General features: G+C 37.9%; 1 protein-coding gene across 1 annotated transcript in view; it reads left to right on the top strand.

Annotated features, from left to right (window-relative positions):
* The first annotated feature begins 4647 nt into the window (after window positions 1–4647).
* LOC103459096 (plexin-B2-like) overlaps window positions 4648–25542 on the top strand; it is a 122937-nt gene continuing 102042 nt past the window's right edge. Inside the window, exon 1 of the mRNA XM_008400340.2 lies at window positions 4648–5032. The gene's annotated coding sequence lies outside the window, so the exon portion shown is untranslated. The remainder of the gene's footprint in view (window positions 5033–25542) is intronic.

The raw sequence follows: 25542 nt of genomic DNA, 5'->3' as shown, positions 1-25542 counted from the left end.
GAGGTGGTCAAAAAGCTCCTCGGTGGCAGGGCCCCGGGGGTGGATGAGATCCGCCCTGAGTTCCTTAAGGCTCTGGATGTTGCGGGGTTGTGTTGGCTAACGCGACTCTGCAATATCGCATGGACATCGGGGGCAATTCCCCTGGACTGGCAGACTGGGGTGGTTTTGTGGAGCAACTTGGTAGCATTTTATTCTTGCTGTTGTTTTTGCTGCAGTTTCCTTTTTCACAGAGGAACATTACAGCCGTTCTAGATGGATGAGGAGTGAATTTCTGACAAAAAAAAGAAATTTTCAGAAGAAGCTCAGAAATATTTTTGGAAATACAGGAACCATTTCTGAGCTCCAAAAGGTTGGGAATGTGCTGGAAGACATTCCAAAATTTTTATGAAAAAAAAGGGAATTTTTGAGTTTCAACAGTCGAACATCTGTGAGGAAAAACAATCTGAAATTTTGAGATTAATCTAAGAAATTTTATAGAAAAAAATTTGAAAAAATCTCAATTGGTGCAATTCAGAATATTTTTTCCAGAAAATTTCAGAAGTTAATCTCCAGATATCTGAGTTTTCTTCGAGTAAATTCTCAACTTTTCAATCTCAGAAGGTTTTTCCAAATAATTCTGAGGTTAATCTCAAAATTAATGGCCCAAACACTACTACTTGTATTTTCTGTGGTTGTAGCATTTTGTCTTTGTCTTTTGCTTTTTTTCTGTTGCATATTTTTGTTTGTGTGGTTTAGAGTTTGCATCATTCCTGTGTTTGCAGCTTGTTTCACTGTTTGCATCTGTTGAGCATCATATTTGACATTTTAACTATTAAAATAGTTAAAAACATTTTTAGAGAGAGCCAAGTATTCACTATTTCACCTTTTAATTAACACATTTAAGCATCTGATTATGCAAACATAATCTGATCTATTGATATCTATTAATTTCTATAATTTCTATTTCTGTTAAAGGTCATTTGAGGGAGTTTCACAGAATATCTAAGCACTGAAGCAACTTATTTTAGTCACCAACTCATCTTCAGAATGATAAATGCCTCCATTTTCTTACAGATTTCAGCCTCCGTGGTATAAGAAGTTTATTTAGATCGTATCAACTCTCCCTGGAGGTTTATTACAGGTGTAAACTGGAGAATAATGTGACTGGCAGCTCTGACAGCTGAATATTATGTTTGCACAGATGATTATCCAGCTTTGCTCTTCACTGTCCTTCAGCGGTCCAACAGTCTTATTTACATACTCATAAATCATTCACGTCCAGCTTCCCTCGCGGAAACAGACCCACCTGTGGGTTGTTTAATAATGAGCTGCTGGAGCAAAAACAGACACATTCCTATGGATTACTTTAATTTGACCAAAGTTAAATAAAACGGCTCTGACCGTTCTCATTAAACCGTATGAATATACATTTGATGTAACTGTTATTTCCTCAGCAAGCTGAAAGTTTTGTGCATTTTCTGATAAATAACTCAGTGAGATTGGATGGAAAGCATCATTGAAATGGAGCCACTTCTACGATTAAAGGGGCGATAAAATGTCAAATCACCTTTTTGGAGTTTTCCATCATGTTTTAATGTTTTTCTATCATCCAAAACAAACATGGAGTGTTGCTTTGATCAGTTCATCTCCATGGCAACCATTCAGCTGTGCAAAACACCTGGGTGGACCTAGCTCAGCCTTCGAGGCGCAGCTCCTCCCCCACTCAGCTCCTCCAGACTAGCCAGCAGCAATTAGCAAACACCTGGTGGAGCTGAGCTCATTATAGGAGCTGCTGCTCAGAGCAACATTGGTAAAAACATTGTTAAAGTGTCAATAGAGGAGCCATGTTGGTTGGGATAACTTCCTGAGGCGGAGCTTCAGAAAGAGCAGTAGCTTCTTAAAGAGACAGAGGCCCATTTCAAAGCATTAAATCAGGAAGTACATTTTCTTTTATATATTTGTGTTTAGTTCTTATATAAATGATGCATGTCATTTATATAGGAATACTTATTTGTATAGCTTCCTTTTAAAAAAACGTTACAGTGTTTTACATTTAAGAAAACATCATAAATGCCCTAAGAAACACAAAAAGTATACCAAATCAATTACAATACATTACAATGAAAGACAAGCTGGAATAATAAAAATTACATTCACTGAATTCCCATTTAGCACCACGTTGCTATGTGGTTTGCTAAATGCAATAAATTATTATTATTATTATTATTATTATTATTATTATTAGTAGTAGTAGTAGTAGTTGTAGTAGTAGTAGTAGTAGTAGTAGTAGTATTACTTGATTGAGAATAATTTTGACATACATTTTAAATTTAAATGACTCTCATATCTTTTCAAGCTCATTAACACTAACAACAAATTGCTCCTTTACTAACTTCCCGTCTCAGCAAGCTGTGCTACAGCACAAACAACTAAAGACGTGTTGGCTAGTATGTTTTTATTTCCACTTTGACCTATAGAATTTGAATCTAACAACATTCTTTTTTTTTGTTTTTGTCATGAAAAAATCTTAAGTTTACTCTTGAAAGCTGGTGAAGTTCAGAATCTGTAGCATTTAGCTGCCACAAGAGGGAGCTGCAGCCTCAACAGCCACTTATTTGCGTCCGGAAAGGAAACAGAAAGTCAATGACTAAACTATTTATTTTAGTTTAATTTACATGTTCACATGTTTTTTACTGCAAAGGGAATAAAAATCTATTTTATACTATTCTACTTAGCTGTTTCTGTTGTGTGTGTTTTTTTCCAGTAGGTATTTACTAAAATATAAAAGCCATCTCGGTTATGGATGAGAAAATTAACTTTTCAGCAGCAGAATAAGATGCTTTTTTGTGTGTATTGATAATTTTTATGCCTATTTGAAATATTGTATTTATTTATCTTCCTAGTATAAACAAAATACCAACAATACCAGCAAAGATTTACGTGAAATAAACTCACATTTGTACTTGAATCATCATCTTTCTGCATTTTCTTTTTGAGTTACTCTGGTTCAAGTTGTTCCCGTTCAGTGATGCTTACTGTAAAACTCAGGAGACTCATGAAACAAAGGGTCAGGCCTCCGAACGGCTCTGTGTCAAGGATTACTTCTCTCACAAATTCTCCAACAACAAAGCCTCCATTGTGTCCCAGCAGACCCTCAAATTAGCAGCGGGAGCGAATGAACGCTTAACTGGGCCTGACAGCTCCGCCAGCCTCCCGGAACTCTGACGACTTCTTATTCCATCCCCTAAAATTAGGAATTATTTGAAGTGTGAGCAGGAAATAAAAAAAATGAACCCAATTTATATAATTGAGAAGATTAAACAAGTTGTTGTTAATGTCCACAAACGCAGGAGTCAGTCTGAAAATGATTAGGTTGCAGTTTTTCTAACATCTCTTGGAAAAAATATTGCGGTTCATTCAGGCATTTATGACCCGCCATGGATTTATTTTTTGGTTTTTATTTTTAAATTCACTCAGACTCAAGTCTCAGATTTTAATTACACTTTATATATATTTTTAAATTCTCTTTAATTTAAACCAGAATTTAATTTGTGAGTAAATCTTTTATGATGCAGCTTGTTTTCCTGAAAGGAATTTCAAAATAAAACTCCATTTTGCTTCTTGGAAATAAAAACTGAAGAGCTCAGGAAAGTTTATTTCTCAAGGCTGTGATAATTCTTGCTGCTTGATCACTGATTTCCTTCCACTAAACTTTCAATTAATATGTATTGATCAATCAGCTACTTAGGTAAAACTCTTAGCGGACGGTGGCAATAACTGCATGCAAGTTTCTCGTAACTTTGTCAAAAACAAACAAGCAAACAAACAAAAAACATAAGGAATTGAGCAGTATTTCAAAATCTAAACTTAAAAAATAAATGCTAACCTTACTATTTCTTACACTGATAGTGTTGGGATTATTTTTTGTAATGTAATTTTTAAATCTTTGATGCCAGGCATGCTTTCGTGTGGGGTTGTTTTCTAAAAATTAAATGTACCATTAAGAAAACACAATGAATCCCTTTATTGTAAAACTTAAGACAAACTTAAAATTGTTTTTCTTAGCTTTCTGTTCTGACACGACATTTCTATTTTTAAAAAAAATTATTTATTGGTCTGATGTGGTATCATTTTCTGAAAAATGGGTGCGGGTTGGAGTCCCCCTTCCACCCTCTTTTTATTTTTATTTTTATTTTTTTGATGAGGGACCCATAAGGGCGGAACTTCGGCTCGGAAGAAATTTTATATTTTTGATTGTTGATTCACAATTGCATGACTCTGTGTTTGTGTGTTTAATGATGTAAAACCTTTGAAATGCTTTGTTGCTGAAATGTGCTATACAAATAAAATTTGATTGATTGATTGATTGAAAAATGTAATTGTAGGAATTGATTAGCTTTTAGCTATTTCTCAAAATAAATACTTGCCTTAAATATATCGATGTCCGTGTTTAAGCTTCTCTAAAGTAAATTACTATATTAATTAGATTATGATTTGTCCAAATATGATTGTGTATTGTTTTATATCCACTTTTTGGGTGTTTTTTCTTCATTTTCAGTTTTTGTTCGGAAGCGTTTTACTTCGAAAGTGAGCAGCCGGAACTTCCGGTGGTAACTCCTGCGTACGTGACGCAGCTTCTCCTGCCTCCGGGGAGTTTAGTGAAAGGAGGAGGAGGAGGAGGAGGAAGAAAAGCTCTGCTCCCGTCTTATTTCAAAGCTCCTGGAAGGAGAACCAGCTGGACGTGAGCTCCTCTCTTTCTGGACTCGTTTTCGGTCGCAGCGGATTCGGACATGTAGATTTATCCTTGTTTCAGGGCGGACGAAGGAAAGAAAAAGAAATAAAAATCTCGGTTTTTCTTCTTTTTTTTGTCGTGGGAATGTCGTTCAACTGAAACTTCAGGAGACACTTTTAAGGATTCATTTCGGCCCGAATCGCTTTCCTCACAGCAGGATGTGAATTTGGGAACTTTTCCGGGAGCCGCGGACCACCGGGAGTTTATTTGAAGCGCATTTTCTGGAATATCGTGAGGAAACGGCGGCGTGTGGATTCAGAGGTTGGTCCTTCTGTCACTTTCAGCCGCTGCTGTCAAGACTGACAGACAAGTTTCCCTCATTTTTATAAAAAAACAACGTTTAAAGCTCCAGGGGTGAATTTAACGAGAGTAAAAGCTTTATTTTTAAGAGTTCTGACTATTAAACGTGTTTGGATAAATCTGAATTATGACCTAAAATAAGAAGTATTGATTAATCAGTTGGCTGTAATGGCTACAGCTGCTAAAATCATTATTGGAGCAGAAAAAAAAGCTTAAGAATGGGTCAAAAATTTAGTTTATTGTGTTGAATCCAGATGTTTCTGCTTCTTTGACTCCAAATGTTGTATAAACTGTGAATTTTGTCCTCATCTTGTGAGTTTGGACTAAAATAGACTCCGAGCTGCTTATTGAGAAACATCTGCAGCATGTTTAGACTCCGCTTTGCTGGTATTATGACTAACAGGAAGATCCAACCAGTTTGAGGATTTATTATCCTGCTCAGCTCTATTAGAAAACTTTTGACAGGGGGTTTGGCTTGGAGCAGATGCAGGAAGTGCTTCACATTTTTGGACTGTTTGGTCCACAAATGGACCAAACAGAGAAAAATAACAGTTGTTGCATAATCTGAATCTGCAGGACTGTTGGGTCATTATCAGTGATCAACGCCAAGTTTTCCTTTAATGTCTTCAAATCTTTTGAAACTTATCCAGAAACTTCCAGCATTACTGATTCATTTTCTGGTGTTGCTTTATCCTTATATAAATCAACATTCTTGTGACAGGAGCGGTAAGTTAGTCCAACCAGAACCTGCAGTGGTGAAAACTTAGTTAATGATTCAAAGCTGAACAGATCCAAACTCGCCTTGACGCTGGATTTTCAGGAATCATGTGGGATGTTTGGATGGATCACAGAGCGTTTCTTCATTCTGATCTTTCCCAGCGTTGCGTGTCGAAGCTGTTTTATGAAAGCTACCGACCTCGATGATGAACTCTGTGGACTGTACTATAATAGATTAGTCAAGGCAGATCAAAGGGCTTTACATTATAAAAACACAATAACCAATTATGGAACAAACAATACCAATTACACTTAGTCAAATTCCATCATCAATATTCACCATCGGTGGCAGCTCTAACCAGCTGGGTTTTTACCCTTGATTTAAAGGAACTCAGTGTTTCAACTGTTTTGCAGTTTTCTGGAAGTTTGTTCCAGATTTGTGCTGCGTAGAAGCTGAATGCTGCTTCTCCATGTTTGGTTGTGGTTCTGGTTCTGTTCTGCATCCCCAGAACCAGAAGACCTGAGAGGTCTGGAAGGTTGATACAACAGCGGCAGATCTTTAGCCGTTCAGTGATTCATAAACTAATGTTTATTAACGTTTATAAACACTGTTGCAGTAATCAATGCGACAAAAGATAAACGATGAGTTTCTGTAGCTCTTGCTGTTCTTCAGGTGATAGAAGGCTGGCTTTGTAACCGTCTTTATGTGTTTCTGAAGGCTCAGATCTGAGTTCAGATTTCAGCCTGATTTGTAGTTTCCAGCTGTAATAACTGAAGCTGTGTGTGTTGACTCTCCGTCATTCTTTTTAAACAACTTCTGTTTCTGTCCATTTGAACAAAATAATGGCCCCAACACGCATTGGCTTGTGATTGGATGAGTTTGGCGTCACCTGGTGACATCATAATATAGAGCTGTACATCATCTGTGCAGTATTAATCTGATTAATTGTTGTGATCTGAGCTATTTAGGTGTTAAGTAGAGGGGGCCCAGGATTGGACTTTGGGGTACCCCACATGTGATTTATGTCCCTACAAATAAGAAGTTACCTGTTGACACAAATAGGTATTTAGGTCAGACTGGAACCAGTCCAGTTCTGTCACCTAATAATGACAGGAGGACTCCGCTGGGGTCCAGCAGAACCAAGAGCAGCCATTTATTCTCAGGAGGTGAGTTTTGTTTAACCTGAAGAATTAAACCAATCTTGTCTAAAAGTTTGCTTGAGGTAAACAAGCATTAGAGTCAGACCTTACGCCGATGATGTGATTGTTTTTCTGAGTTCTGAACTGTTGCAATGACTCATTCGTTCTCAGGAAAACGTCAGTCAGCCCTCCCAAAATAGATTTATTTCACAATTTTCTAAGTAAATTGGTTTAAAGGCAACGTATTTGCTGAGTCTGGGAAATTTCCAGCCTGTCGTGTTGAAAGATAACCATTTTTGACCTCTGTTCCTCCATTTTCCAGCACCGTCTTGTAATGTAACTGAGAGGGTCTGCTAATCAGAGCAAACATAATGAAATCCACCTACATGATCATATAAATATCCCCACTTACAAAGTCTGTTTATACAGACATACATTCATCACTTTCAGCTCTAGTTGGTAAAAGTTCACACGATAAAACGCACCGGATAAAACCTCGTCATTGTTCCTGGACGGTTTTATACAGGAGAATTTGTCAACCATGAAAGAAAATAGATCCTGGCAAATCTGTCTGATTATTAAACGTGGCTTAAGTAGAGGGTGGAGGTTCTGTTGGTTTGTCTATAAACTCAGTTGTCAGAAAATGTCTGACGCTGTACGTGCTTCAGTCTGGAACCTGTTTGGGAGGAATGCTGCTGGTGGAGTCGCTCAAACAAACATTTTGGTCACAGGAAGTTATGGTGGTGAGGTCAGAGTTGACTCAACCCGGCCTGAGAATATGATCTCATCTTTCTGCTCTTTAGTTTTCAGTAAAGTGAAAACTCTTTGCAATCACATCAATACCTTTATGTTTTATGTCTAAAGAATTCCATTTAAATGTCCGATGGGGTATTTTGTTGATATAAATGATATCATTAGGGCTGTGTAATAATATCAATTTTGCGATGTATATCAATATTTTCTTTCCTAGAAAAAAATCGATATTCATCCGCAAGTATCGTAACGTCCAACTGTCACCTGGCTCACTCACTGGTTGCTTCACCGGGAGAGTGATTCGGCCATCAGGCTTATAGTGATTCCTTCAGATGTTAAGTGTTAAAAAGGTATCAAACTATTCAGAGCAGGTACTTGGTGAACTTTATTTACTTTACAATGCATGTAAGCTACAGTTTGTACTGTTTCAATTAAAAGAAACATGTTTTCTCACCACTTCTTTGATTTGTTTTGTCCAGCTGTCGACTTTAAGTCTGTCCATGTCCAACCAGAGCCAGGTATTGTGTAGTTGGTGCTTTTAATCAGTTTCCAGTTAAATTAATTCAGTCCAAACTCTATAACAGTCACAAAATGTCACCAAAATCACTCTGTCCCTCTAAAATCTTTCAGAAAATCACAAAAGTGTATTGAATGGTATAGTTTGCTGAATATCGCAATATATATTGTATCGTGAACAAAATATTGTGTATCGTATCGTGAGATTATTGTATCACTACAGCCCTAGATATCAACAAAATAAACATTTCATTTTAATTTAAACCCTTTTTGCTGATAAATTAAATTAATAGACATATGAGCCTAACAACAAAGATATTTATATATCCGCCATCTTTATTCCTTTATTAACTGGTTCCACTGAAGAACATTACTAGTTAATCAATTTGAACTAAATTTAAAGTAGTAAGCCATTAATTACCAATTAATGGTAAGCTGATTAATTGTTAGACCCAAAAACAAATGAGAGTAATTTATCAAATCAGTGTTGAATATTTGCCCCCTCCTGCTGTGTTTTGTTTGTCCAGCTGCTGTGAGAGCAGCAGTGATGGAGGACGGCCGTCTGGCTGATTGCGGATCTGGTCTGCCTCCCCTTTAGAAATGATAACATGTGAAGCACCTGTGGCGCCGGTGTTCTGGGAGTTAGCTCACAGTGACGCTGTGGGATGAACGTTGTGGGGGTAAATTGATGCGTTGGGTTTAAAAAGGGTGTAATGACCGCAGCTTTAATTGCACGGCTCGGCGTTCGCCTCCAGTGGATGCGGTCCGGCTGGTCTGGTGATGAATCGGTGGCGTTCCTCCTGTCTCGGCTGCGCTTTCCTCCCCATTCACGGATCACTTCACTAATTTTCTGCCATTCAAGCTCAATTTAAGCAGCTTTGAGGGAATCCAGCATGGATATGAGGTGCATTGTGGAGCTGAGGCCCTGCTGAGCAGCTTCAGATGGTGAGGCTGGTCTGCATCACACATATAGACCCGTCCTGATTTTTCATCTCATTGTTCTCACTCTCCTTTCCCAACAATGCAAAATATCCACAGGGCTTCAAGTCCCAGTTTCTCTGTAATATTCATCTAAAGTCTTTGTGAGGAGGTTTGTTCTCAGAAAAGTGCAGAACTTTGCTTTTTACTGTTACAGACTTTAAGAAATTCAACTTTGGAGTAACATCCATTTTTAGAGGTTATTATGGGACAAAATCCCATGAAAATGAGATAAACTTGTCGACAGATTATAAACCTACGTGTTGTCAGCGTGGCTGCAGTGTGAAGCCGATGATGCTGTAAAGATCCAGTAACCAGTTGTGATGCAAAACCTTAAACTGCTGCTGCGCTAGTTACCCAGCAGGCTGTTGCTAGGCAACCGAAGAGCGAGCCAGTTAGTTGATTCCATCTTAGCTTAGCTTAGCTAGCCGCGAGAGGTTGAGCAGCTTCCTCTGCCTACATCTCCCAGAATGCTGTGCGGTTCTGGACCGGAGTCCATTGACTATTCTATTTGTTGATATATTGAATATTGATTGTGTGTCTGTCTTGATATATATTGTTGTTTATTTATTGTTCACCATAGATTTGGATTAAAATCTTTTCGGGTCCCGCATTTCTCCTCAGGTTTTTCACAGAAAGTGACGGCGTGTTGCGTCTGCGGCGCCGCAGCTTATCTGAGTGAAGGACAAGGTTGTGTGCTGACCTCTAAGTAAGGAAGTCAGGAATTCACGGTTCTGGCAGATTCTCTGTGGCGCCGGCGTTGTGAAGGAGAGAAATAATAACAGCGCAGGTTCAGAAAGGATCCCCTGCTGTGCGTGCTGCGATCTCCAGAAGCACAGCTGCAGCGATTAATTACTCTGTCACTCAATCATTTAGTTATTAATGGCTATAAATTCCTTTATGGGCTCAGAGAAAAACACCTGAAACCAAACCCAGCTGGCTGACTCCTCAAACTTTGCAAGTATTTTTGTCTTATTTTCTACTGCAAATGTCTAATTACACTTACAATAAGACTAAACTAGTTTACAAGTAACTTTCTAGCAAGATGGAAGATAAAATGAGATAAAACTGTTACTATGACTAATTATTTCTCTTGTAAGTTTGCAAAAAATTTTCATTTGCACCAGTGAAACTAGTACTTTAAAAAAATTATATTAAGGAAGAATTTACTTACTTTGCTGAAAATCTACTTTTCAGTCAGTTTTGTCTTATTTTAAGCATACCGAGATATTTTCACAAAATCAAGACCAAAAATAAGTTCTTGTTTTTTGCAGTGCAGGTCATTTTCTGCAGCTGGTTCAGTTTGTTTTGGTCACCTGCATTTTCAATCAAATGCAAAACTGTACATTCACTGCAAAAACACAAATTAGTTTCAAGTGCAACTATCTTAGTTTAGCCTTAATTAAAGTGTATTAATTTACAAGTAACTTTTCAGCAAGAAATATGAGCTTCTTTAAGGTCAATAATTCCTTAAAAGATTATTTCACTTCAAACCTTTTTCCCATGTTACAACTTTTCCTTAACATTTTTATGAACATTAAATAATTACTTCGTTAAACCAGCTCCTATATGTTGCTGAAAAGTTACTTGTAAGTTAGTTTTGTTTTATTTCAAGTGTACTGAGACATTTGCAGTAATAATTAGACCCGATTTTTGGTCAAACTTTTAGTTTTTTTGCCTTGGTGTCATAATTTTCTGCAGCTGGTTTAAAGTTTGTTCTTGCAAACAGCAGCGACTCGTCTGTGACATTTTCAATTCAAATGCAAATGGTTACATTTGAGCCTCAGCGTTGTGACAAATCGCGAAATAATCTGTCGTTTTAATGTCGCCTATTTCTGCGGCTCTGCAGAAGGAGATTTCTGTCGTGTTTATGGAAGCAGTGCAGAGATGTAGACGTTCTGCTGATTGTTCCCTATTGTTTCCTTATTTCAGTCCGTCGGCCGCATTGTGACGCTCAGGCAGGGAGAGGGGGAAAAAATCCCATCAACACACCCCACATTGTCTTGTTGATGGAACAATTTGCACATCAGTTTTGTCAGCATCACGCTTTTGCAAAACTCCCAAGAGTGCAATGTCTGCAGTCTTCCAGCTGTGAGGCGTCATTTTATTTCACCCCAGATGGCCTTTAGGCTTCATCATCTTGACTGGCGATACATATGCACGCCGCTTGTAGCCACCTGTCACGCACTCAGCAGCAAAGCATGATGGATCCTCCTCCGCCGCCGCCGAGTGAAGAGCGGCGAGCGCAGAAGGCCGTTTAGCAACCTGGGCGCCGTCTCTCCCCGTTAATTCAGCATCCCGTCAGTCAGAAACGAGGCGCTGCACTCCAGAAAGACAGAGTAATCATTAAGTGAATAAAAGGCTCTGCTTGGTAAAGAATGGAAACATGAAAGGAGATGCAGAGACAAAAAGCAGTGGAGGAGGAGAGCTACAATGCCCTTCAGTCTAATGATTCCAGCCAACTTCTATTTTCATTCCTCGTCATACAAAGGCTTTAATTACTAGCTGTTCCTGTTGTGTAGTTCTATTGTGTGGGCTCGTTGCAGAGGATCAGAGGTTCAGCATGTAAAGAGATGGATACATCTGAAGCTCCTTTCTGTCTGACGACGGGCTAAAATACACCAACAAGTTTCACCATCTGATACGTTCAGGCTGGGGAAAAAGCCCCAGAAAGTTTTTCAAAAAGAGTTTCTACATTTTTGATACGTTGAAAAATATGTTTCAAAATACGTAAAAAAAATTAACAAAGAAGTTTTAAGATCTTATGTATTCAATATGAAAAAGTTTAAACAAGAGGAACACGTTTGTAACTAAATAAAAAATATAAACAAAATTTAAAAATTAAAGTCAAGTTTTGTGAAAAATGTTCAATAAGAAAAATGTGTAATAAAATAATTAAAAAGCAAATTAAGTATAATATATTAAAAATATTTCATAGTTAATTATTCAAATTAAATAATAAAAAAATACTTCCAGAGTTATTTAACCAATGTCCAGCCGGATTCTGATCACTTTAATTGATCAGAATCAGATTATAAATCATTTCAGTCAAAATCAAGAAGTTTCATTCAGCAGTAGCAAATCCCCCTAAACGGCTGTAGACAGGCATTTCCTAATTAAAGGAAAAGTTGATAAATTTCCCGTCTTCTCCATTTTCTGCGTCCTGAGGGCCAAACTGGCAGCGAACCGCCAGAGGAAAGAGACGGTTTGTAGAAAATTAACCTGAAGGAGAATTGGGTGGATGTTGCATCAGCATGAAGGTCGTTTGGATCCACTGCAGATGAAATCAGCCCCAAAACTTAAAGTTTAGATATTTACTTATAAAATAACAGAATCTAGTTTCTGTGGCTTCAGCCCAGCTGAGCTGAAACAACATTTAGTGGTTTTACAATCAGCCGTGAAAAGAAAGTCAGATTAACAGATTACATGTTGGCTCAGCTGCAGAACCAGAGAACCAACGAACGCGTTTCCGTCAACGAGTGACCAAAGGTCGTGTTTGCAGAAGATGGAGCAACAGGTGTGTGTGTGTGTGGGGGTGTATGTGTGTGTGTGTGTCCTTGACTCCTTTCTGTTTGACGGCAGCATAAAAGCTCAGAAGCTCGTTCAGATTAGCTTCTGTTTTAACCCAGGTGTAAATCTCAGTTGTATTTTCTCCTGAAACAGAAATCAGAAAGATTTTTTACACTTGTTTCGGAAAATATGGATATTTAGCTGCATATGCTAATAATGTCATGCTAATGAAACTTCAGTTATGCTAGCATGACTGTGGTTAAAAATGATTAATCTGCTACTGGTTAGAGTCCATTTTCACAATCTTAAGACATTCTGGTCAAATTGCCTTAATTCTGCTAATATTGTTACCATATTTTCATAATTAAAAATTCTTCCACTCAGAGAAATGACTGAAATGAAAGCTAGTTTTTGAACACATTTTCTGTCATTTCTAATCTTTCTTTTGGCTAAAATCAGAGGTTTCATTTTTAAATCCAGGTCATGCAGTAATCTGGCTGGGATGTGAAAAGTTTTCGGTTTCCAGTGGGAATGTCTGTGTTGAGGAAATCCTGGAACATCAATCTGGTCTCAGCGGCGGGTATTCCTGCCGCTTCACATCTAAACTCTGAATTTCTGCACACCTGGACCGTTTGTTGACATCCAAACCTGACCTGCGATAAGATCCGGGCGAGTTGCACTTTTGCCAAAGTGAAACCCTGTGTGTGTGTGTGTGTGTGTGTGTGTGTGTGTGTGTGTGTGCACAGCGTGAAGGGCATCAGATCTGCATGGTTCTGGGCTCTTAAAGGTGACGAGGTCTGTGTGTGTGTGGGCTCTGATTAAAACCACGTGTCGCCTAATGACCGCGGCTCCGATGCCTGCAGGCTCTGCAGTTTATGGGGAGGAAACGACGACCAAGAACTTATACTGGTCCCAGTTTTTGTAGCCCGTATTAATTGTTCATGCAGCTCTAATTTTTAAGTTTTTATTGTTCAGGCTTTATTTTTTTTAAAAGAAAAGAAATTACAAATGACAGAAATTGCTTTCAAAAAGTGTCTTTTATTTCAGTCTTCCATTCTGTGAGTTGTATGACAGATTATCAGGGCGAGAATAAAGTCACAATATTAGCAGAATAAAAACGCAATTTTACCAGTAAAACCTTCTTAATATTGTGAAACTTTGGTGGAGTTATCAGGGTTTTATGTGACCGGCTCAGTTCAGAAATAAACACTAAACTGTTTGGTTCAAAGTCCTGCTACTGATCATTATTTAATGCTGATTTGTTAAAAGATTAACACATTTACACCAAGTCTAAAGTGTCAGACTTTGGACTTGTATTAAAGTTATTTTGATGCTCAACATTCCTCATTTAAATTTTAACATATACTTTGATATAAGTACAAATAAAAAGGCAGAGTTTAGTGCTTGGTCATGACTTTTATCTGCCGCTCGCTTCCTGTCAGAAATCAGCTGAGATTCTGCCGCTACGTTTCCGTCCATGTGGCGAAAGCAGCAGGAAACATCCTCACATAGAGCTGCAATCAGTTGTTTTATCATCCATCTTTAAACTGGAGGATAAATGTAAAACCTGTTGCCATAAAGTAATTATACTTTAGTATAAGTTATACTCATCATTTACATTGTTGGTTGTTTTTTGGCTTGGAGTTCTCATAAATTTACTACTTTATTCTGACTTTTTCTGGTAATTGAAAGAGAAAATCGGTTATAGATTTTAATTAGAAGTTGCATAACAAACAAGATGGCTGACTTCACTCTGAACTATGGAAACCCAAGGAGCGCATTGATGAGACAGTATCCAGATTTTACAAAAATTCAATCTTAAAAAAGCAAATATTTGATGAATTGTTAACCCGATAATCGATTAATTGTGCGTTGCGACCGTGTTTTCCCGGCTGCTAGTCGAGGTGTGTGTTCTGCAACATTAAGAGCCTGCATGGTGGCCTGCGAGTGTGAATGCATGTCTGTGTGTGCAGCTTGTTTCACATGTGGTCTGCTTCCTCCCCAAACACTTGGTGGTGAAGTTTGCACACAGACACCAGCTGGAGAACGCGCTGCACCCTGATCCGGCCGCGCGCTGACCTCCCGACCGCAGGAAACCCCGACCACATTCCTCTCCTCCTCCGCTCCTTCAGGAACCATCTTCTCTCATGTCGGGTTTCTTCGTTTCTGATCATCTCTCGGTTATTTAGAGCTCATTCAAATGACAGAGAATGAGCAACGACTGAACGGCTCAACCGAGGCCGTTCATTCATTGGCCTCGTTTGAGCCGAGTGGATCCGAAATGGTAATCATCATGAGAGACGAAGCATTCAGATTTTTAATTGGTTGTTTTATAAGTTTATAACTCTTTTTAAAGGGAGCTATTCTACAAAATCCACATTTTGCGTGTTTTTGTTCTTCCATTTTGGTTTCTGCTGCTTTTAAAAACAGCCTGAGCACTTAAAAACATCACCCAGTTATGGTTTTTGACATCTGGAAAACGAGCCGTTTCAAAAACTTTCCAAATCAGCAGACACTGCAATTACCTAGCAACCCTGGGGGAGTTCCGTCTGTTTCTTAGCAACCCTGGGGGAGTTCCGTCCGTTACTTAGCAACCCAAGTAGAGCGACAGCATGTTTGGTCAGCTGGTTTTACAGCTGTATTCACTGTATAATAGTGTTTTGTTGACTTTCCATCCAGAAACCACTTGCTACATTCTTGTTGGTTGTGCAGGAGGCTCCCCTTCTGCTTTTCAAATATGTATGGTTGCATGATATACCCTGTTTTTTTTTATTAAATAAGATGGATTTTTGTCAGTCTTGTGACGCCTCCGCTGGATGCCAGACTTCTAACGTCATTAGATCAGATGAAGTTGTTGTGGCTTCGGATCCGTTGGCCTACTTCATGTTGTCAGACAGGTTCTTGGTTCTGGGCGTGGCTAATGAAACCAAGTGTTTTTCTACCTGTTGGTTTGTAGACCTTTTTCCTGGTCATAAATGACTCATTTAGATCCGTCATGAGATAATTTGAGTTGATTCTCTTTGGAACGCTGGGTTTTCTCTACTTTACTCGTTCTTTTTGGACAGACTGGGATCAAAGCCGGAGCTCCTTCAGGGCTGCAGCTGCTGGATGTTTTCCAGACTTGGTGAGCAGAAAGAGCCACACCTTGCCGTGTAAACAGCAACTGAAACTGGTTTATTATTCACCTATAGGGCTGTCATTGTCTGATCAGAGGGAACGTCTAACTGTAACCTGAGTGTGAGGCTTCGCTGCAACGCTGCTGCCCGTCTTTAACTCTGGGTTCCTCAGAGACGACTTCGTCTTTGTTTCGGTTCTGACCCATTTATGAAAGCTAACAGGATTACCCAGCTGTGTAGGAAACAAACAAAGTCTGTATGCTTTGTGGTGAAGTCCTCCAGATTAGATTAGAAATACTTAGCCCTGGGCGATACAGCTTCAAAATAAAAGCTGATTTTTTATTTATTTTTTTCCATTTTCAAATATTTTCAAAAAGTGTGTTTTAGTTTTACGAGTGATACGATGGAGTTTTAGGCCCAAACACGAGAATTTCTGTTTACTTGTGAAAAATTGTCATAATATTAGCAGAAAAAAGATGCAATTTTACCAGAAACAGAAAACTTGGATAGTTGACGTGATCACTTCAGACTCTGTGGCTCTTTATTCGTAATAAACTCAGTTGTTTGCTTGACGTTTCAAAGTCCTGCTGTTTGTGATAATTTGATGCTGATGTGGAGAAAAACACTGATTGCTTTATCTGCAAAACAAACACAAGTTTAACCTCACAGGATGCTCAACATTCCTCCAAGTTCTCATAAGATTAGCGCTTTTTCCTCCTGACATTATATTATGACTTTGTCGTATTATTACTCTTAATAATAAAAACTTATTTTCTAGCATTTTGACCTGAATTCAAAGTCCAAATAATTAGCAGCTGTAAAACAAGATGGCCGCCCTGGCCGCGCTGACGTCATCATGAACCAACGAGCGCATTGGTTTAAAAACATCTAGGTGTCTCAAACCAATAAACTGATTTATCGTCTGTTTAACATCCTGAAGTTGTTTCTTTGGTGATTTTTGCCACCAGTTCCTGTCTGAAGTAGAAAATGTCCTGGCAGATGTTGCTTGTTTCAGTTTTTCTTTCTCAAGTCGCCCCAACACCCTGACTGCTTGGAGTCATTTTCTGGTTTCTGAGTCATGTTGGAGGTATCAGGGTCACATGGCGCCATAAAAGCAGCGCTGAGCTTTTGGTTGTGCAACAGCTGCTTTCAGTGAGTGTTTGTGCTGCGTTTCTGTGTTTAGTTTCATGTTGTTCTCATTTCCTGTGAGTCGGATCCCTCTCGGCTTGGCTTCAAGCCTTCCTCTTTCTTTCTTTCTGCTGCTTGGCTTCGTTCTTTTACCTCCTCAGGTTTCCTTGTTGGCCTTTTCTCAGGAACATTAAACAACAAGCAGCTTTTCTCCTGCTTCTCTCAGCCACAAAGTTCCCCTTTCTAAAACTTGCTTATCTTTGCTGTTTAATTTAGTCTTTTAATTAGAAGATCTGCTTTTCCTGCAGATGTTTCATGTCATCCATGTTGGGACGTTTCTCACCGGCTGCTATTTGGTCTGTTAAAAATAATAAAAAATCTTGTTTATGTTGAGTAAATTATTGAATGACTGGCTAATTTTAGAATATATAAATTCATAGTTTTTGTCAATAAGCTGAATTTAAGTCGCTGCTATTGGCTACACTATTTATTCTTTTTAGTATTTTTTAAATGTAATTTTTATTAAACATACTTGTTCATTTGTACTCCAATTTTACTTTTTTAAATTTCTTTTTTTGTTAATTTACTTTAATTAAATAAAAAATGAGTAAATTTGTATTCTATTTAGTGATTGCAAATAGTTTATCTAAAATAAATTAATAAAATTGGAGCTAATACAAATTAAATAAGACTATGATTTAATTAAATAACTTGGTTATCAATTTCTTTATTTGATGAAAATAAATGAACACAAAAAGCAAATTAAAAACTATAAAATAAAATGTAATAAAAAATGTATATATTTATATAAAAATTAATACCATAAAATAGTTAAGTCTAAGTAATAAAAGTAATCAAAGTTAAATTTTACAAATTAAATAAATGGAGACAAAACTATTAAAATAGATTAACATTAAAAACTAAAATATTATTCAATAAAAAGACTGCAGATTTATGACAGGATTTTTCTAATAACTAGAGAAATATATACTTTGTCCCAGAGTAGCAAAACAAATAAAGTTAAACTTTATGAGATGATAAATTCCCTAATAAACCAAAATTTACAAACTGACATCATAATTCAACAATTAAAAAACAATAAACGTTACAAAGTTTGTCAGAAACGTCAAAAATGCTCTGAAATATTTAAATAAACAAAAAGGGTTCAGTTTGTTATCTTAATGGGGTTTTGTTGAGCGTTTATGAGCGGTCAGTATCTAACCTGCAGCTGATGAATCCGTTCATTAGTTTGTTGCTTCTGATCCAGTAACATTCAGCACATATCGCTTCCTTTCCCAGTTCTTCCAGCTCCTTTTACTGGTTACAGATGTAATCTGGAGTTTTCGCTTGAATTTTGTCTGCAGATTTAACCCTTTATCAACCAGAATCAAAGTCTTCTTATTAATATTTATCAATAAGAAGATTAATAGTCAGATTTATTACCTATATTCAGAACCTTCACACTTTTTATTTTTAAATGCCAGAAAGAATAAATTAGTTTTTCGAACTAGAATAAATCTTGATTTGTTGTTTTTTTTCAGTCTTTATTCCTCTGCGTCCAAAACAAAGCAGTAATATAAAGCTTTAGCATTTTTTTTGCTGCTAAATGAAACCAAATGTTGTTGTTTTTTCTGAACAGCAGCAGCAGCAGCAGACTCCGCGTCGGGTTTTAATGCCCTGCTGTGAGCTGTGTCAGCAGTTTTCTGATTGTTGGTTTGTCTTTTCAGAGAGACTTTCTGTGTGTTGTGCATGAGGTAATTTTAGCTTCTCAGTGGGGATTCCTGGCAGAATTCAGAGCAGATCAGAGGGTTGTGGGAAGGTCAGGACATCAGCGCTCCGGTTCCGTCCATGTCCTACAGATATCCTGTCAGTGTGAATTAAAACATCGTTTCCATGCAGCTCGCCGTACGTGGGTTGAATAATTGGTTGCACATTTATTTGGCGAGATATGAGCGGATAAACATCCTGCAGCTGGGCTCCAGGAAACCAGGCGGCTGCAGACCGAAAAACTGAACCCAGCTGATGTTCAGGAGGAGTTCAGGGTTTTAAATCATACTTTAGTTTTGTTTAGTTTGTGAAGTAGTTTTTACAGTGAATTTCATACTTGCCATGTAGTTTTGGTTTAGATTCCAGTGAAAATATCTCAGGACACTTCCAGTTAACTTTTCATCTTGTTTTAAGCCAATAATTCTTGAATATTTACAAGAAGAACTGGTTCCCCTGGCAGATTATTTCACTTATAAAAATACATTTTTCACAGTGTGAGTGGAATCGTTGAATAGTGATTATAGTCGGAACATTTTGTTATAAGTGTCAGTGGAGGTGGTTCTTTTTGTCTAGAATCACTGACTTAAAACTAGTTGAAAAGTTAAATGTAATTTAGTTTTGCCTTATTTCAAGCGTCCTGATTGATTTGCACTGGAATCTAAAGCAAAACTACTTGGTAAGATTTTGTTTTTGCAGTGTATGAAACAAATAATAAACATTACATTTTGTCAAAATGCCATCAACAGAGTCAGAGCAGATATGATCAAATATATTGATCAATGTTCCAGATCTTATCAATCACTCAGCTCTCGGTGGGTTTTTAGCTGTAACTTAAAGGATGTCAGTGTTTCGGTTGTTTTGCAGTTTTATGGATTTTTGTTCCAGATTTCAGGTTCATAAAAGTTTTTTTTCTTTTTTAATCTGTTTTTCTTGCTACAGGAACGACATTTTTCAGGTCCTGCAGCTGAAATGCATATTTCAGTTCTTCTTCTGTTGTTTTTTAAAAACAAACCCAGACATTGGTGGTGGGAGGAATTGGTCTGATGAACTGGAAAGCTTTTTTTACTGGTTCCTCCCTTTTTCTCCCTCTGGGATGTTTTTATGAGGCTCGTTGCAGTAAAGACCGTTTGACCTCAGAGGTGACTGATCACATGGGTTCTTCTCTCCCTCACCACTTCTTCTCACGTCTTTCCCTCATCATCTCTTTTTCTCCTCCCTCTAATGTCGAACCCCTCAGCTGCCAGATAATAAAAACAGGAAACTGAAGGAGGATTTCATTAAAATGCTGCATTAATTGAGACAGAAAGCCCCATCAGTGATGTTTACTCGTCGAATTAGCGACTGCGTCCTCGCTGATGAATATTCTGCGTGTCTCTCGCTCTCCAATGAGCTTAATGTTGTGTCAATTAGAGAGGATGGGGAGGGGTCGTAACAGGCTGTAAACACACACACACACACACACACACAGATGTGTTTACATTTCCCGGCTGCCACTCCGATTATGAAGGAATGTGAGGACGCTGCGGTCAAGTCGCCATCGTTTGAAATGCTCAGTTTGAAAACATTACACCCTGATGGAAATCGAGCATTTATGACCAGAGATAAACTGAATGTTCTTAAAGTAAAAATGGTTCTGGATGCACCTTGTTGATACTAGTTAAATCTCACTGTGTTCTGGCCAACTAAACCAGGAAGCGGTTATTTACAAACTATGCTAGGGCTGCAGCTAGCGGTCATAGTACTAATCGATTACTCTGACGTAGCTAATGCTAATGTTAGCGTCCACATTTCATGATCAGATCGCTCCAGTCTGATATACAGCTGAAACGATTAATCGTGATTAATCGACTGTTCAAATATTCATCAACAAATGTAATAACTCAAAAAAACAAAACAAAAACGGGCTCAGTGCCTCCAAATCCGAGGCCATGGTCTTGAACCGGAAAAGGGTAGAGTGCCTTCTCCGGGTCAGGGGGGTCGTCCTGCCTCAAGTGGAGGAGTTTCAGTATCTGGGGATCTTGTTCACGAATGAGGGAAGAAAGGAGCGGGAGATCGACAGGCGGATTGGGGCAGCGTCTACTGTGAAGCGGGCGCTGTACCGGTCCGTCGTGGTGAAGAGAGAGCTGAGCCAAAAAGCGAAGCTCTCGATTTACCGGTCGATCTACGTTCCCACCCTCATCTATGGTCATGAGCTTTGGGTCATGACCGAAAGAACGAGATCACGGGTACAAGCGGCCGAAATGGGTTTCCTCCGCAGGGTGGCTGGGCTCTCCCTTAGAGAGAGAAGCTCGGTCATCCGGKAGGGACTCAGAGTAGAGCCGCTGCTCCTCCACGTCGAGAGGAGCCAGTTGAGGCTCGGGCATCTGGTCAGGATGCCTCCTGGACGCCTCCCTGGTGAGGAGTTCAGGTCCCACCGGGAGGAGGGGAGACCCAGGACACGCTGGAGGGACGATGTCTCTCTATGGCCTGGGAACGTCTTGGGGTTCCTGGAGGGGCTGGAAGAGGCTGGAGAGGGAAGTCTGGGCCTCCCTTCTGAAGCTGCTGCCCCCGCGACCTGACCCCGGATAGGATGGATGGATGGATGAAAAAAAAACATTCAGAGCAATAATTAAACCAAAACTACACATTCAGAATAAAACACATTTCTGTAAAAATGTTTTACCAAAACTCCTCCAGTGGCTTAGTTTTAGTTTCACCTGGTTCAAATTCACTAAACATTATTGCATTTTAGGCAATAAAGTATTTATTTTCTTACTTACAAAAGGAATTGAATTATTTTTTATTTGCATTTTTTAATGTTTTTCTAATATTGTATGAGAAAGTTTGAGGTTAAATGAAAAATCTCGATTCATCGATTACTAAAATAACTTGTTTGGAGCTGAATAATCTAACAAATTAAAAATAATAAATATCTTTGAGTTCACGTCTGTTTGTTCAATGATTTAGCAGCAAAAAGTTTTGAGTTGAATTGAAAATGTTGCTTATTTTGTTGATATCTAGTTTGTAATTAATTTGAACCAGAAATTAACTGATCTGAATGACTGACTCTTTCAAAATTCACTGTTTTTAGAAGTGGCAGAATAATAAATATTATTAGCATAGCAGTGATAAAAGATGTAACTGAAGAAAATGGTGTAATGATCCAGATTTAAACTATTTTATTGTTTTTTTGTTCTGCATAAATAAAAGGTAACCAAGACAAAACCCTGCAGAACTCCAGGCTTATTTGAAATTGAATATAGCAGCAGAAATATTTAAGTGAACCAGTTCAGAGCCTCAACATTCAAGAAAAAAGACTAAAAAGTTTCCCAGATTTCATTTGAATAATTGATCACATCGCTGTTGCACTTACACAAATAAATACGGACTGACGCACATTTTCCTTCCTCGTCTCGTCTGCAATTATTCCAGAAACATCTTTTGGCTAAATATAAAAATGATGAGTGGGGAGCCTGACTGGTGTGAGGTCAAGGTCCTGGGAAAGTTACTGGTTTTGAAATGGAAATGTGGTGATTGGCCTGGAAGCAGCATGTGTGTCTCCACAGGAGGCGAACGCTGCATCTTATTAATGGCCGAGTGGGCTGATGCCAAATAAAACGACAACAAAAACGTGTTTTAAGGTCATTTCTCAAGGACGTTGGATGCCTAGAAAATATGATAAAAAGCACTTTTGGTTACAGTTTGCAGGAACTGACATGTTTTATTCCTCATTCATATATTTTAATGAATCTTGGTGGCCGTTTATAATTTATTGTGAATTTTCTTTTTATAAGACTTTTGATTCTTATGATAAATTTAAGCTATTAATACAAAAACAAAATGATCAAAATTTTTCTTTCAAATTTCACCACTGTTTGTTCCACAGTATCAGTAAATTAAAAAAATATGATTAGATGCAGTTACTGTGCGTAGTTTAGTAAAATAAATCACTTTTTGGAAGGAAGTGTCGTTCTGAAGGAGAAAATATTTCAATTCATGAATGTTCTGAATGATCCTGTTTGGTTCAGATGTTTGGACTAAATCGGTTTTTAAATTAATTTAACTTCTCTTCTCATTTTGGGGGCATAATTATCATCCTATGATGATAATTGGCTTAAATAAAAACACAGAAATGAATTAAAGTAGTCAGACATGGGAGGAAATGTTCTCACTGCGTGTTGACTCTATGTAATTAATACTAGCAGGACTCGATTAATATGTTTTAAATTCAGTCTGTAATGAATTAATCTAAATTTGTCACATTTTAATTGAAAACTATATAAATATCTAATTATTTTGCTGCTAAACACTTCAAATGGCACCAATTATATGGTTGAATAACCTAAATAATATAATAAAAACAGCATCTTTGTTGCTGTTAATTCAGCAACAAAACAGTGATGATTCTTAACTTTCTAAATAAACATATTCTTTGGGATTTTACATTGAAATTAAATATTTTCACCAGTTTTGTCCCCAAAAAAGCCCAAACAAAATGCTGCAACCGCAGGAAATAAAAGGAAAATGCTGCAGTCGGCACAAACGTTTTTTTTTTTTTTTGCTGACTGGACGTTAGGATTTCACAGGACAACCGAAAGAAAGAAAAGCTTCATGACTTTTATAAAGAGAAAAGCAGCTTTTTTATGTAGATATTACTGACTGTGGACTCCCCCTGCTGGTGTGGAGGACCTCCATTTTGTGGCGCAAGTTTGCAGCATTACATATTTGTTGTTTTTTGGTATTTGTGGCATTTTCCTTGCAGTTGCAGCATTTTTAGTTTACTTTCTTTTGTTGCTTTGCTTTTTGTTCGTCCCGTGTGATTTAAAACTCTACTTATGTTATTGCCTTCTTGGTGTTTTATCTGTTTTGTTGGTGTTTTTAGTTGTTTTTTTATTCCCTTCTATCTGGTCATGTCTTCGTATAAATAAAGTTTTGTTTGAATGTAGCTGCACCATTAATGGTTGGTGGAATCTCACCAAATTCATTTATTTATTTAGAAAATCACAGCAAATATTTAAACAGAATTATTTAGAACGATGTATAAAAAACTGCAAAGTAAATAATTATGGTTTAATAATCACAGGTTGGATTTTTAAAATCGAATCATGAACTTAGATTCAGAATGATGAAACCCAACATGGCAGTAAATCCATTGTAAGTTATTTGCTCTCCGTTTCCCATACAACTCGATAATAATCACGTCTGCCTGCAGGTTGCTGCCTCTTTGAGGCTGGAGGAGGATTTTAAAGTTTTCCCCAGCAGTCATTGCTCCATCTTGCTTTTGTTCTGTCGCCTCCATCAAACCAGGTGTCCTAATTTTCACTTTCTATTCACCTCAGACTTCTCTTTCTTATCTTTCCCTCCCTGTGCTTCTCGTTTTCCCTCCCTCCCAGCGACACTCTTTTCTTTTTTCCCTTCCTGTTCCTGTTGTTGTTGCTGAGCTTTGGACTCTGGCTCTCGGTGACACAGACGGACTGATCTGCTGCTCCGCTCAGGAAATTAGACCTTCAACAGTCTGTATATTGGAAATGAAATTCCTTTGAAAGCCGCTGATAACACCCGCCTGGATTTAACTGGACGGTTTTGTCTGCAGACTCCTGATTAGCGCTTTAATGATTTCTATATTTTAAAACTGTATTTCTGCACAGGTTAAAATAGAAAACGATCCATCGGGTTGCGTTGGAGGATGGATTCTCTGAGGAAATTACAGTCAACATTCCCTGTGATTTCCTGGTGAAGACACGTCTGGACGTGTTAAACACAGTCTTTAATCTGGTATCGCTGATACCGCAGCTACAGAAACCAAAAACACATTAATTTGTAAATTTCTAGTTTCTGTTTGCAAAAACTCACTTTGCAGTAGTTCATTTTCTGAAATGTTTCACCTTAATGTCTAACAAAACATTTCTTATCTGGGCACTCTGCAAAAACACCAAATCTTACCAGGTATGTCGAAGTACGATTGAAAAACAAAACTTTGTTTGGAGTTTATTTGGAGTTTTTGCAGTGTAATCCTCATTTGAATTTGAATATCTTCATTTCCCATCTGCAGATAAGAGACATTAACGTTTTGTTTCCTAAAGCTACTCTCTAGTAATTTTAGATTTGACATTTCCAGGCTGATTGTGCAGCTTTCTGTTCATCATCAGTCCTGCTCTTCGTTTCCTACCTGGTAGTATTAAAATTCTTTGGTCGAACGCCTTCAGAAACGTTAATTTCCATCGCCGCAGATTTGCCAATTTGTCCTGCAGGCGGTTTGTAACCCTGAACAGAAATCCCCATTAACCTTGAGGCTGAATCGTTTTGGGAAGCTCCAATTAACCTCTGCACCTGCTCGGTTTTCTGTAACAGCAAAGATTGGTGGAAAAAGACTCAGAACTTCAGTTTTTTATTTTTGGAGAATTAATTTGTTTCTCTTTCTGAATAATTGCTGAAATAGTGATCATAAGTTAGCTGGATGATGACCATAATGTGGTTTGGGGGATTGTTTTAAATGTTTTTTTCCCTGACGGCATTAGAAATGTAAACATCCATAAAACAGATTTATTTTCCTCTGCAGGAGATTCTGGGCTGAATTTCATTTATTTTTAGGCTTCGGTTTCCTTCTTGGTTTCAAAACGGTCAGAATAAAAACAGAAAAATATCTTGATTCCATTTTTTTGGCTGAAATCCAATGTATTTTTTCATGCTATTAAATAAATGCGACTGTAGTCAGACTTCTTTACTAACTGCTCGCGCAGAAGAATTGGTTAAATTATTATTGTTCTTTATCACATTATTTTATATGTGGAGCCACAGCCTTAAGCTAACAATCACTGCTCAGTTTGCTAACAGAGCTAATAAGAGTTTAAGGACATTAATTGTAGC

This window comes from Poecilia reticulata, linkage group LG23, assembly GCF_000633615.1.
Source record: "Poecilia reticulata strain Guanapo linkage group LG23, Guppy_female_1.0+MT, whole genome shotgun sequence".
Taxonomy (NCBI): Eukaryota; Metazoa; Chordata; class Actinopteri; order Cyprinodontiformes; family Poeciliidae; genus Poecilia; species Poecilia reticulata.
The sequence above is the reverse complement of the archived record's forward strand: the minus strand, read 5'-3'. Positions and strand labels throughout refer to the sequence as shown.